This window comes from Myxocyprinus asiaticus, chromosome 23, assembly GCF_019703515.2.
Source record: "Myxocyprinus asiaticus isolate MX2 ecotype Aquarium Trade chromosome 23, UBuf_Myxa_2, whole genome shotgun sequence".
Classification (NCBI taxonomy): Eukaryota; Metazoa; Chordata; class Actinopteri; order Cypriniformes; family Catostomidae; genus Myxocyprinus; species Myxocyprinus asiaticus.
In genome coordinates this window covers 36,983,034-36,996,550 of record NC_059366.1, presented here as the reverse complement: position 1 = coordinate 36,996,550, position 13,517 = coordinate 36,983,034, and the positions used below count along the sequence as shown (strand labels likewise).

Genomic DNA, 13,517 nt, shown 5'->3' with positions numbered 1-13,517 from the left:
TTGTTACTGATATTTCAAAATTAGTATTTATTGAATTCAAGCAACATATGCTTAAAATTTAATTATAAAAAAAAAAAAAAAAAAAGTTTAAACAGGTTTAAAATATAGAATTTTCTGACTTTTGTTTAATATGTTAGGCATTATATGATTAAGCTTCATTCTATATATAAAAGGGCTGTCGAACAAAAACGTTTATTATACCATTCATTGCTATAACTGCATGTTTGCCCTAAATTACAAAAAAGAACTTGGCTTGGGTGGTTGGGAAAAAGTAGATATTGATATTTTATTTTGTGTGGGACAAAAGTACTGATTAAACTAGATACATAAAGTTTGTCGAGACAAACTAAAATGTTGGTTTGCAAAACCTTGTTTGAAAATCTAAAATAATTATAAAATGCTTGAAGTTAAAAATTTCACAGGTCTTAGAGTCAGAAAGAAGGAAGGAAGGAAGGAAGGAAGGAAGGAAGGAAAGAAAGACGAGAACATCTTAAAGCAGATTAAAGGGCTTGTGTGTAAGTTTTGACAGCTGAAGTTTGATATCACGAATATTCAAAAACAGACTCGTTGCTCATTTAAACATTCTCTCAATGTAATGTAGGCTTGGGGATCTTGGCTTAAATGATGTTTTCACAGGGCTTTTTGATGGAAGAATAATAATGGTAGCCAAACTGTAGGGTTGTTCCAAACAGAATTTCCAATAAAATGACCAAATGACCACTATTTTTGAGCCACACACCTTTCAACCCATCGAAGCTCTCAAGGGAGGGTAAAGTCTTTGAAGGAAATAGGGTATATGGATGATCACTTCTGAATGGAACGCACCCCATCATTCAGATGAGTTAGAAAAGAAATGCCAGTGCGAGCCAGAACTGCCTGAACCCTTTGCCAAGTTTCACCAAACCCATGCGTAGATGGTGCAGGAGTCTATTTGTTAAATTCTTCAATATCTTAAGTGTTTGATGAAGTTAAAATATTTCATAATGTATTATTGCCCCTTTAAATGCACATTTACATATTTATAACACATAATTTTTTACATGCTTGTTTTTTTATATGTATAATTTTGTAGTATTTACATTTAGTTTGCGTTATGTATAACAAACATTAAAATGCTACTGTCTCTTTAAGCACAGTGACTGCTCAGCGAACGTGTTTCTTTACCACATCCGTGCTGTGTTTGAATTAATCTGACTGTAACTATCAGAACAGGTATTAAAAGAGACTTAAATCAAATAAAATAGATTGTGTAGATGTCAATTTTAAAAGATAATTGGACCGGGGCGGCTCTAAAAGAAAATTGGCCCCGGGGCCCTTACTAGTCATAATCCGCACCTGCTTAACATCTGTTGTTAAATGATTATTGTTCTCTGTGCAAGGCAACTGATGAAGTTTAAATCTGTCCATGGCCCACCTTGGACTACCTTAGTCTGCTATAAACATGTTTTAGAAGACTAACAGTAAAGACAAAATGAAATCAAAATTGAAAATGCACTGATTTTGCTAAGTTTAAGCCTTTTATACACACTGCAATGGCATTTTCCTCAACCTAAAACTGAGACTTTCTAAAACGCTCTTTAGTATTGCATACTTTGGAAAATGTTGACGTTAGAAATGGAAAACTGCATTTTCAATCGAAAATGTATTAGTATGGATGTGGACTTAGCCTCAACCTTTCAATGCGCAGACTCCATTGAAACTTTGTTTTGTCAATCATTTCAACCTTAGGTGTGCTATGTATTTTTGTTTTTGTTAACTTATTTTAAGAAATGTAAGATTACAGTTTGAAAACCCTTTGACTTACATTGGTACCGATGCTTAAAACTGAATAGACAGCAATGACGTCATAATAGCATTTGCATTTTGAATTCTGATTGACCTTCTTTCTTACGTCTATTTGGAGCCCCTTTTCTATTCTTGCGATAGCCAGAAGTAAATATTAAAGATGTGACTTCCATGACACTGGAAAGTCTTATCAAAATTGACAAAATATTATTTAATAAATGAGTCCAGCTGAGGCACAAATTGAAAAATACATCACATTATGAAAGAGAAATACTGTATATATAACAAATGTCATTTCATGATGTATTTAAAAATGACAACATGCAGTATTATAGCATGAAAAATTATTGGTCTCTACTTTCCATTACAGACACTTACTATACGTTATCAGTCCAAGAATAAGGCCAGAATCTGCATTGTTTGTGTTCTATTGCAGTTTAGTTCTGTAGGTAAGCTTTTGTTACACTGTAAAAAATGTCTATAAATTTAACGGTAAAAGATTGTAAAAGTGCTACAGAAATAAAACGTTAATTGATTAACGAATATTAACTGTAAAATATACAGTAAAAAAAAAACATATATATATAATGTTAAAGACAATACAGTAGTTTTTACAATAAAATGTTGTAAAAAAATCAATTTAGATGTAAAAATTATAATTTTACTGTATAATTAATGGTAAAAATTCACATTATGTTTAACAAGAGAGTACCTGCACTTTTTACTGTAAATTATTGTTACAATTACAGTAAAAAAACAATAATCAGGTGTTCCCACAATCCCCTGCATGACCCATCATATTTCATTATATTTTATGGGAATAGTTATGTTTCCTCTTATTTTTAATATAAGTTACATACATTGGGGTGTTCTGTTTTATATTTGATGTAGTTTAGTTAATGTTTACTGCATTATTTAAATTTCACATGTGTTACCCTGATGGTGTTTAGTGTTTGTGTGAGTGACACTGAGCACTGTCTCTACATGTTTAATGGTCATTGCTCCTGGAAGAGCCACTATTGGTGAACTTCATGTCATCATGTTCTCTTCAGTCATTTTTACAGTGATTAACAATACCTTATAAAGTTAAATGCAGATTTTTACAGTTTCAGAAGGTTAATATCAAGTTTATTATGTTTTTTTTTACTGTAAATGTATATATATATATATATATATATATATATATATATATATATATATATATATATATATATATAGTGCCATCGTGGTCATGTAAATTACAACGGTTTTAAACTGTAAAATGTACAGATTGTTCTGTAAAGTTGTTTACATTTTCACTGTATTTTTTTTAACATAATTATTCTGGCAACCACAGCTGCCAGTTTTTTTTTTTTTTTTTTTTTTAAACAACCGGATTTTTTTAAATAATTTTTTTTACCATGTACCTCACAATCTCAGAGAACAATGAGAGAGGCAATGAGAGCAATCAGTGGTGCAGAGGCCCGTGTGACATGAAGTTGTTTGGCTGTGATCCCAAATTGGCTTTTCCTCCCTTCAGCAAACCCACACTACTGTCATACAGCCAGAGAGAGTAATACTGGCCTCTATGCTCTCATTTCACACTTTTTCTCCCATCCCTGTTCTTATTTATATTGCACACTTTCTCTGCTCTTCCTCTATTTTTATTCCGGAGCTCTCGGAACAGAACAGGAGGGCAAAAATTGTTTATCATTTATTCATGTTGAATAATGCAACCCTGGGTCCTGCTTTCTGAATGGAAGCAAAAAAATAAATAAGGCTGTTCTTCCATCCTTCAAAACCTAGAGGTGGGTGGTTTGTCAGCTCCTGTCCTGTGGACAGAGATGCAGGCAGGAATATTAGCTCTCTTGCATGCTGGGTTAATGATTTGAAAAGCTATTTTGTATGAGGGAATTAGATAATTTCAGAGAAGCATATGGAGTAACCTTGTCAAAAGTTGTTCTGACTTGTTTGGCATTGGCAAACTGTTCAGCAAAGCACACTGAAAAAAATAAACTTTCAGATTTACTAAGTTTTTGCATGCAAATTAAGTATAATATTAAAGGGATAGTTCTCCCAAAAATGAAAATTACGTCAATGTGTTCTCACCTTTATGCAGCTGCGGGGTTACAATTTCTGAGGCCCCAAGCAAATTTTCAGTTGGGGGCCTTCTTTTGGTGTACAATTGGGAAAAACTTAATAAATGATTTTATATCCATTTTAAAACAGTTTTTAATAGCCACTGCAGCCAAATACATTCAACATATTTCATGAAATAAAAATCTAGATAAAGATGTAGCAATGCTGGCAATGACAGGCAGATGATGATGTGTAGAACCCAAGTGCTGTTTATTACAAGAAGCATGAAAACCAAAAACTTGACTACAAAACATAGACATGACTTCACTAAACTGGACTTGACATAGCTTGACCTGACTTGACTAGACTTCCAAACAACGTTACAACACACAATACCTGACAATAGTCAATGGAAAACATGAGGGCTTAAATACATGGACAAGGGTAACAAGACAACCAATGAACAGACAGAACTATAAACAAGACAACAAGACTAATAAACTTAAACCAATGACAAATTAGAACTGATAACGAGTTAACAAGACAATAAACCAATGAAAACATGACACATGAACATGGAGAGAAACAGGATGATCACATGACTTGACATGGAAACAGGGAATCACATGACATGGAACACTTTTCAAAATAAAAGACATTAGCACAAAACATGAACAAAAACACATCTAGACATGACAAGATGATACTGTTCCACAGTTTTTCCACTAAATGGACTCAAGGAAGAATGCTGTTTAATAGCAGAATGTTTAATATTGACCTACATACTGTATATATTATTTTTTTTTTCTTTTTTTTTTTTTTTTTTAACGACTAGGGTGTGCAAAAACTACACCTTCACACAATTATATTTTGGAACCGAGATGAATATAATTTATTATTGTTCAGTCAAGCTTATAATTATAATATGACACGGAATTATTCTTATTTTGAGGATTTGTTTTATACAATAGTAATATATTTCTGCCGTATTTACTTCTTCTTCACCTGGAGCATTGATAGTGTCTGTATTTCACAGTTTACAATGTTCCTCATTACAAATCTGGTGAAACGCTGTCACCTATATTTCTCTGATACTGTGTTGCATTTTTATATTTGTATAATAACTTTAAGCGGGTTCAAATTAGAGGTCTGCACGGGACTGTTTTTTCCATCCAGCACCCGCCCTCTCCCGCAAGTTTCTATCCCGCACTCGAAACCTCCCTCTGAATTTTACTCTACGTTCACACGCTCTCTGCCCACAGTGATTATCTGCTCCCGTTCCCACAACCCCATTGTTTTCCACATAGGGCAAAAGCCATACAAACAGACAAGAAATGTACACAAAAACATTTAATTTTTCTGTTATTGCTATTATCAGATGACATGTGACATGATGCCCATCTGACATACCTGAAGTTGTTTTCTTAACACTAAATTGAACATTATCTAGTCCGTGTTACACATCCTTTGATGACACGCTTTGCTCTCACGCTTTGCTCTGCCATTCTTCTAAAGTCCCAAAATCGAAGAAATCGAATTGGGTCCCGGAGGTATGCAGACCTCTAGTTTAAATGTTTCGAATTGCACGAATGGATGAACCTGCAGCACTTTGCCTTTGCAATGCAAGTGAACCATTCCGAGACGGCTAAAAATAGCATCACTGCACGTAAACAAAAAACATCACGTCACCCATTACCCCTTGAGCATTTTGCTCAGCTTTCCGATCGTGGCCCCCCAGACATCCGGTACCTCACACAATTGTGTGGTATGCTTGGTGGTTAACACCGCTACTGCCTACATGTTGTTCCAAACCCATATGTTTTGTTTTTCTTCCATGAAACACAAATAGTAATAGGCATAATATTAGTCTCAGTCACTATTTAATTTCATTGGATTTTGCTTTCCATACAATGAAAATGAATGATAACTGAGGATGTCAGTCCCTAACATTCTGCCTAACATCATCTTCTAATGGATTTGAAAAAAAAAAAAAAAGAAAAAAAAGAAAAGAGTACATAATGACAGATTTTTCTTTTTATTCAATTTTATTTGACACTATATCAAATAAAGTGAGAAAATCTTCCTTAACTTTCCAAAAATAACTTCTACTTACAAATCGAATGGTGGTGATGGTACTAAAAATAACTTTGTAACACTTAAAAGTACAATATTTATTAAAGACAAATATGGTAGTGTGCTGTACACACAGAGTTCAACACTTGGTACACAAACATGACAATTGTATCAATCAATGGATCATTTTGTGCAAGAACAGGTAAATAAAAAAAAAATAAATAAAATAAAAATCATACTCCAGGCATCAAAAAAAGTGCAAAGAAATATTACAAGATTTTTCTACTACTTATGGAATCATTGTAATTAAAACAAAGAATCCTTAGTAATATGTACTTTCAGGTTTAATTTCTCCATGCTTGAATTGAGTATATATGTAGAATTTGCTTAATATTTGTGCTTGAACTAACTTAATGTAGAAAGTACTATTTATTTAACCACAAATTTATTTGGAAATATATTTGACCACAAAATCATTTCAACATTCAATTATCTTTTTTCTTGTTGTCATAAGATACATACATGCAAGACTTTATGTTCAAAGCGATGAACAAAAACATTAATTAACATTAAACATTACATTAATCTAGCTTATAAATGTAAACGAAGCAATTTAAAAGAAATACAGAGCAATTGTCATCTGACACGTTTACAGCATGCAATATAGTTTTAAAAATGGCATCAATGTGTTTATAGCCTCTATATGCTCTATAGTAGGATGACCGCATGAGTGGTTTTAAAGATTGTTCTGCTGTCACTGGTACAAACTCACTGATTGGGAAATGGTTTAGCCACCATGTAATTGAGCTCTTAAATGCTCAGTTTCCACGTGCTGATTATATAGCAGAGGACGAGGGACAGAGAGCGAGGGTGGCTGCTAAAAGTCACATGGGACTGCATTACTCCCATACAGTCTGTAAATTAGATTGACCTTTCTCTCTCTGTGTGAAAATGTGGATTCTGTCATGCTGGTTTGCCAACAGGAGTCTCCACCTGCCCCACACTTGGGTCTCTGGAAGGATAAATGTGATCAGATTTAGAACACACTTATCTGATGCAAATCATCTCCTCTGAATGTTCGTGCAGGGGTGAAAAGAGAGCTGAAAAATAATACTAAAGTAAAAGTACTGTTACTTCTTTAAAAATGTAGTTTGAGTAGAGTAAAAGTACCTGTCCTAAAAACTACTCAAGTAAGAGTAAAAGAGTTGCTCATTTAAAAGTACTCATAAGTAGTGAGTATTGAGTACTGAGTTGCTGCAATTTTTAAATTGCAGCATAGAGTATAATAAAAACTCTATGCTGCAATTTAAAAATGAGGCACACATACCGTAATTTACATTCACTTCTATGGCTGTTTGCCAGAAAGAATAAAAAATATAGATATTTTATAGGTGTTTGTGACTGCCAACTTTTAAAACACATGACTTACCTATGATACTGTAAACACTACATGAATCTGATTTTAAAAAATAAATAAAAGGGCGACATGATTACAGAAATGAAAAGATGAAAAAGTTATTTTCAATATCATAATGTATGAAACAATTACATTAAAATCAGTTTGTGTGTAGGGTCTAAATTTCCCTTAATGCTGACTGAGAGAGTTATTGTTGCGCATAAAACATGTTCAAAACAATGCAAGGAATGCAAAAAAAAAAAAAAAAAACTCTGAAAAAGCAGGGTCACTTGGCGCGTCATTTTCCGCACAATAGAGGCAGTAGAGCAATTGTTTGGTACAGGGGCCACATCGGGCTTTAAAGGAATAATTCAAACAAAAATGAAAATTCTCTCATCATTTGGTCACCCTTATGCCATCTCAGATGTGTATGACTTTCTTCCTTCAGCAGAACACAAATTAAGATTTTTAGAAGAATATCTCAGCTCTTTTGGTCCATACAATGCAAGTTAATGGGTGCCAAAATTTTGAAGCTCCAAAAATCACATAAATCAGCATAAAAGTAGCCTAATCTATGTGACTCCAGTGGTTAAATCCATGTCTTCAGAAGAGATATGATAGGTTGGGTGAGAAATAGATCAATATTTAAGTAATTTTTTACTATAAATGCTCCTCCCTGATCAGTCAATCTCCACTTTAACTTTCACTTTCTTCTTCTTTTGTTTTTGGTGATTCTCATTCTTCATGCATATCACCATCTACTGAGCAGGGTGAAGAATTTCTAGCTTAAATATTGATCTGTTTCTCATCCACACCTATCATATCACTTCTGAAGTCATGGATGTCACTTGGATTACTTTTGTGCTGCCTTTATGTGCTTTTTGAAGCATCACCATGTTGGCATCCATTCACTTGTATTGTATGGGCCAACAGAGCTGAAATTTTCTTCTAAAAACCTTAATTTGTGTTCTGCTGAAGAAAGAAAGTCAAACACATCTGGGATGGCATGAGGGTGAGTAAATGATAAGAGAATTTTCATTTTTGAATGAACTATTTCTTTAAGTAGCACATGGGGGCCACATTGTACTCCTTTTGAGATACAATGTCCTGCATTGATTTAGTTCTTGTATTTTTTAAGTCCAGAAATAGCTGTGTTCTCTTCTAATGCATGATGCACAATTTTCTGAAGTTTGTGACTGGTGGAATGTTCTGCATGAAGTATTGCTCTACAAAGGTTGATACTTTTCTATCAGGCATTAAAAAAAACTTGATAAAGGCTAAGCATAATAATAAATTATTTTATCATCTCTACATTTCTGGTAATTTATTATACAAATTAACACTCTCTACATCAGGGGTCGGTATTATAAAAAAAAGAAAAAATTAAAAAAATTATTGTTATTAAAAATGTCACTGTTTTATTCTATTACATTAATACTTTTAAAGCTACTCAAGTTATTCAGCCAAAAGTATTGAGTGGTTTTCTCATTTCCTTGTTATTGTTGTTTGATTAATAGCCTTTATATGACATAGCCTACTAGACAGTGCTCAATTCGGATACAAGTACACTTCAAGTCTGACATTTTGATACAAATACTCTTTTTGTCCCACTGTTTACATTCACTTTAGACCAAACTGACTGCGTTTACATTAATGCCTCATCAAGACGGGCACTGGCGGAATTATAAAGTGTATTTGATCGTTTAGCATTAGCGCACAAACATTAGCCTCCTTTTAATCAAACAGCACGCAGCTACAGACGTCAGGACATAAAAAGTCCATCTTTTTTATTTTATCTAGATCAATCACCCAGTGGTTGTCTTGCTATGGCAATCGATGTAATGAACACCCCTGGTCTAGATGTAGAACATAGGCTAAGTATAGAAAATTACTCAAAAGTTTATCATCGATATCGAAGACATCTCTCTCTTTTTTTTTTTTTTTTCAGATAAAAATAAAGATTGTTTTATCACCCAGCCCTACTGATAACATTGTCTTAATCTCTCACATCAACCCAATAATCTCAGTGATAGATAGCTAAATTACAGGCTACGTTATAGACAGAATCTAGTAAGCAGAAATATGAAATTTACCTCGATATGTTTCTTCAAATTAGAGGCAGGATTAATGCTGATATCTGGCTTGAACAAGTTAAACTCACATGACACAGTCAGGCAATTGGCCTTTTTCAATGTGAAAAGCCTTTTCAGGTGCGGCCGTGATGTTCAGGTGTTGAAAATGTGTTTGAGGCATCCTCCATATCCATAACAGTTGGGGCCAAATCTACAGCTGCCGTTCAAGTTTTTTAGTGTGATTTGATTTGACGGGAGTCAAAGCTGCAGGATCAAGACCTTGAGACATTAGATCATACATCACTTTACATCCCAACAGTGTTAACCTCAACACAGCTCTCTTTTCTGAACTTGTCTTTGTTGAAAACTGTAAACTAGACAGCAGTGGAAGTGCTGTAGCAACATTTCACCATCAAAATGGTGTTGTGAAGTGTGTTTAATGGCCTGATGTCCTCTGTGTTCTCCTAAGACATAATGGCTCTGTTCCAAAACCTTGTGAGCTGCCTTGTGGTCTGTTAGCTACATTCATGTACCTACAACCACACCCATATTACGTTTTTGAAAGAAAATTTTATGTTTCCTAACGTCATCGCTTTCCAAAGTATGTGATACTAAAGATTTTTTTTTTCTTCTTTTTTTTTTTAAAGTCTTAGTTTTCGTTGGGAGAAAAACACTGCTACATTGTGGATGAGAGGCTTTAACATAGCTAAATCAATGCATTATCAATATCAAAAAAAGCATATTAGTGTGGACATGGCTTACACTTTAATTGAAATGGAACCTTATAAGCGACTGATTTGCAAGGCCCTGCAAATGCATGCTGCTAAGGTAATGATGCAATACTCTAACCAGACCAATTACACTACAAATTCGGCAACTGTAGGTCGAAAGTTTTGCTGCAGAAATCAGTCTGTTTACAGACATTTTAATCACTGCCCCTAGTGGCCGAAGTTGAAAGTGTTGAACGGCAACTTGCTTTTGGTGCTAGAAGCAAGTTGTAATTTTTTTTTTTTTTTTTCGCAAATGATGTAATACAGTCAAAAAGAAAGCATATTTCATTAACTACCACCAACCCCAACCCTAAACCTAACTGTCAGTGGAGTAAAAATTTAATTTTAAAGGGACAATGCAACCCCTCAATCACATTCACCACCACGTAGCAATCAGTACCACAAGAGGCAAATGTGTTCTCGCTTAAATTGATGCAACAATGTCTGATGGGGTATTGTGCTTTTAAGTAATTCGGCTGAATTGGGTTGATTTTAGGGTACCTGAACTTTCAGAAACAACATGTCTATATCCTGTGTGATCATGTTGCTTTATGAAGCATCAATATTGGGTATCACTGAAAAATGTACTGATGTTGGTGGAGGCTTCTGCACATTCCTTGGACTGCCAGAAGAATAAATCAATAAATTATTTATCAAATCAAGCTGAAACTTTAACTAGAATCATTTATGACCAAATTAAAGCTCATATATTTCAGACACATAATGAGAAGGGAAGACTCTTTGGAAAAAGCCATCATACTTGAGATGATGAAAGGACGGTGTTGAAGAAGTAGACCAAGATCAAGGTGGTTGGATGCTGTATAGAACCACAGGAACAGGAGTTTCCAAGACCTAAAGAATTCCAACAATGACAGAGACAGTTGGAAGAACTTTATCCATCGGATCACCAAGAGTCAGACACGACTGAATGAATTAAACAACCAGATCAAATATTGGGTAGTCAATTTTTAATTTGATTGAATTCTTTTTTCTTTTTTTTTCTTTTTTCAATACTTTTCAGTATTGAATTATTTTCAAGTATTTATTATTGACATTAGTTTTGCTTAATCTTGGATATCTTTTTTTATTTTTATTTTATTTTTTTTTTTACTTACTGTACTGCACTTACATTACCTTTGATATTTTTCTCCATGAAGGATTTAGAATTTGGCCAAAAGATGATACCTTATAAGGTATCTAATTATTACTCAAGCAAAACAGCATGTTGTTACAAAATAATGTGTGTGCAAGTGCTATTAATAAAAGATGAGCAGATTTTCTCTGTTTATTCTCTTTATTGTGGCTCTTCAAAGCAGCAATTTACAGCACTGTCATGCAGTAATTCTTCTTGTATACAGTAGATGAGAAACATTTCTAACCAACTCATTCTCTCACAATGATCTTAAAAGTTTCGAAAAATACGTTTTCTTTTGTTACTCCATGTGGAAACAGGAACTCGCTTTAGAAATCCCTCTTGCAGATTGTTGTTTACTTCCTGGCAGTGTTTATGTAGTTATTTATTGAAAAAACCCCACACAACTCAGAGTTTCTTGGGAGAGCTACAATCGCTGCAGATGATTTCGCATCTTAAATAAGACTATATTATCCTTAGTCAGAGGTGAAAAACAGGACTTCTGCAGGCATCTGATCTATTACACCAGGCCTGCGTAGCTTCTCCAGTCTTATGAATAAGGCCTGCGGTGCTCTAATTACATTAGGAAGAGCTTAACACTGTCTGTGTCTGGATGAAGCACAGATTAGCATGCACTACAGGATCGACCCTCAGGGCAGCTGTGATGAAGAACTCAAACCTTCCCTTGACTGTGCAAACCTGCGCTCATTTCCACCTGTGCTTGGAGTCGAGAAATTTTTAGCTATGTTTGCTATAAGGCATTAAAGGTGTAGAAATATATATGTATGTACAAAAGTGATGTTTGTTTCAGATGTGCATGAGGTGTAATTCTGAATATTTCTCTTTGAAATGTGTGCTTCATGCTGATTTCTTAAGTAATGTATGCAGAAATTAATAGTTTGCATGCCTTTAAAGACATGCCTGAAAATCTGATGTGCACTGGTGGGTGGTTGCGGGTGCGCATTTGCATAGCAATGGTTGTTTATCCATAAAGATCACAATTTTGAAAACCATGTTAAATACATTTGCCTTAATAGTAAGTGGGTTGAGAGTTGAAGCTGTCCACAGAATGCCCTCAGTACAAGTTAAAATATGCAGAGTACAACATGCACCTTAGTTATGTATGCAGATATGCAGAAAAAGAGAGATATAGTGGATGGCATTGTAGATATTTATATTGATCCCCATAGGGATGGTTAGTGCAAACACTGACAAAAACACAGATATACTTGCACCTAGTGCCAGGGTGACTCATTCATATTCTTAGAGGTTTTCGTACTTAAAGTGTACACATACATTTTTGTACATTTGGATAGATTTGCCAGAATCTTTGCGAAGGTATAGTACAAATGCATGTGACCGAGTTCAGTACTTAGACACTATCTCATTATCAGTTTATCAGAAAGTCCTTTTAATGACAAATTAATAAATTTCATACAGATGGAACTAATAAAAGTTTTTCTTGTTATTATTATTATATACTTTATATATATATATATATATATATATATATATATATATATATATATATATATATATATATATATATATATATATATTTATATTTATATATATATTTTTTTTTCACATTTATATATATATATATATATATATATATATATATATTAATATATACGTTACCTACACTGCTTGTCTGGATTAATTTAATTGTCATCAAAGTTAAACAAGTGTGAAATAAATGAATAAAATCTCTCTCTCTCTCTCTCTCTCTCTCTCTCTCTCTCTCTATATATATATATATATATATATATATATATATATATTACCTACACTGCTTGTCTGGATTAATTTAATTGTCGTCAAAGTTAAACAAGTGTGAAATAAATAAATAAAATCTATAAATTCCTTTATTTTCATATTCTATTAACCCTAATGGAAGAAAACTAGGGGAAGTTTGTTAAGTAGCTATATTACAGTTAAATTACTCTTTAAAAAAGTAATTAGCTACACTACAAGCTACAAACAAAAAGTTGCTAACTACATTTAAGCAAATAAATAAAATCTTATTTAATATATTTTTGTAATAATAAGCATTCAGATATATTTATTCAACTTATATTATATATTTATACTAAATTAAACATTGAACATAAATTTATAAAATATTTTATAAATATTTGCTTCAAAAAAGAAGAGGCATTGACTTCTGCATAGGGGCACAAGTGAATCTGCAAACCCTTTATTTGAACTTGATTTAAAAGAACCATCCA

The 13,517-nt window shown here is 33.4% G+C and overlaps 1 protein-coding gene across 1 annotated transcript in view; it reads left to right on the top strand.

Moving 5' to 3' along the window:
• The window catches only part of eys (eyes shut homolog), a 293,123-nt gene that overhangs the window by 94,005 nt on the left and 185,601 nt on the right, over positions 1-13,517 (top strand). The window lies entirely within an intron of this gene.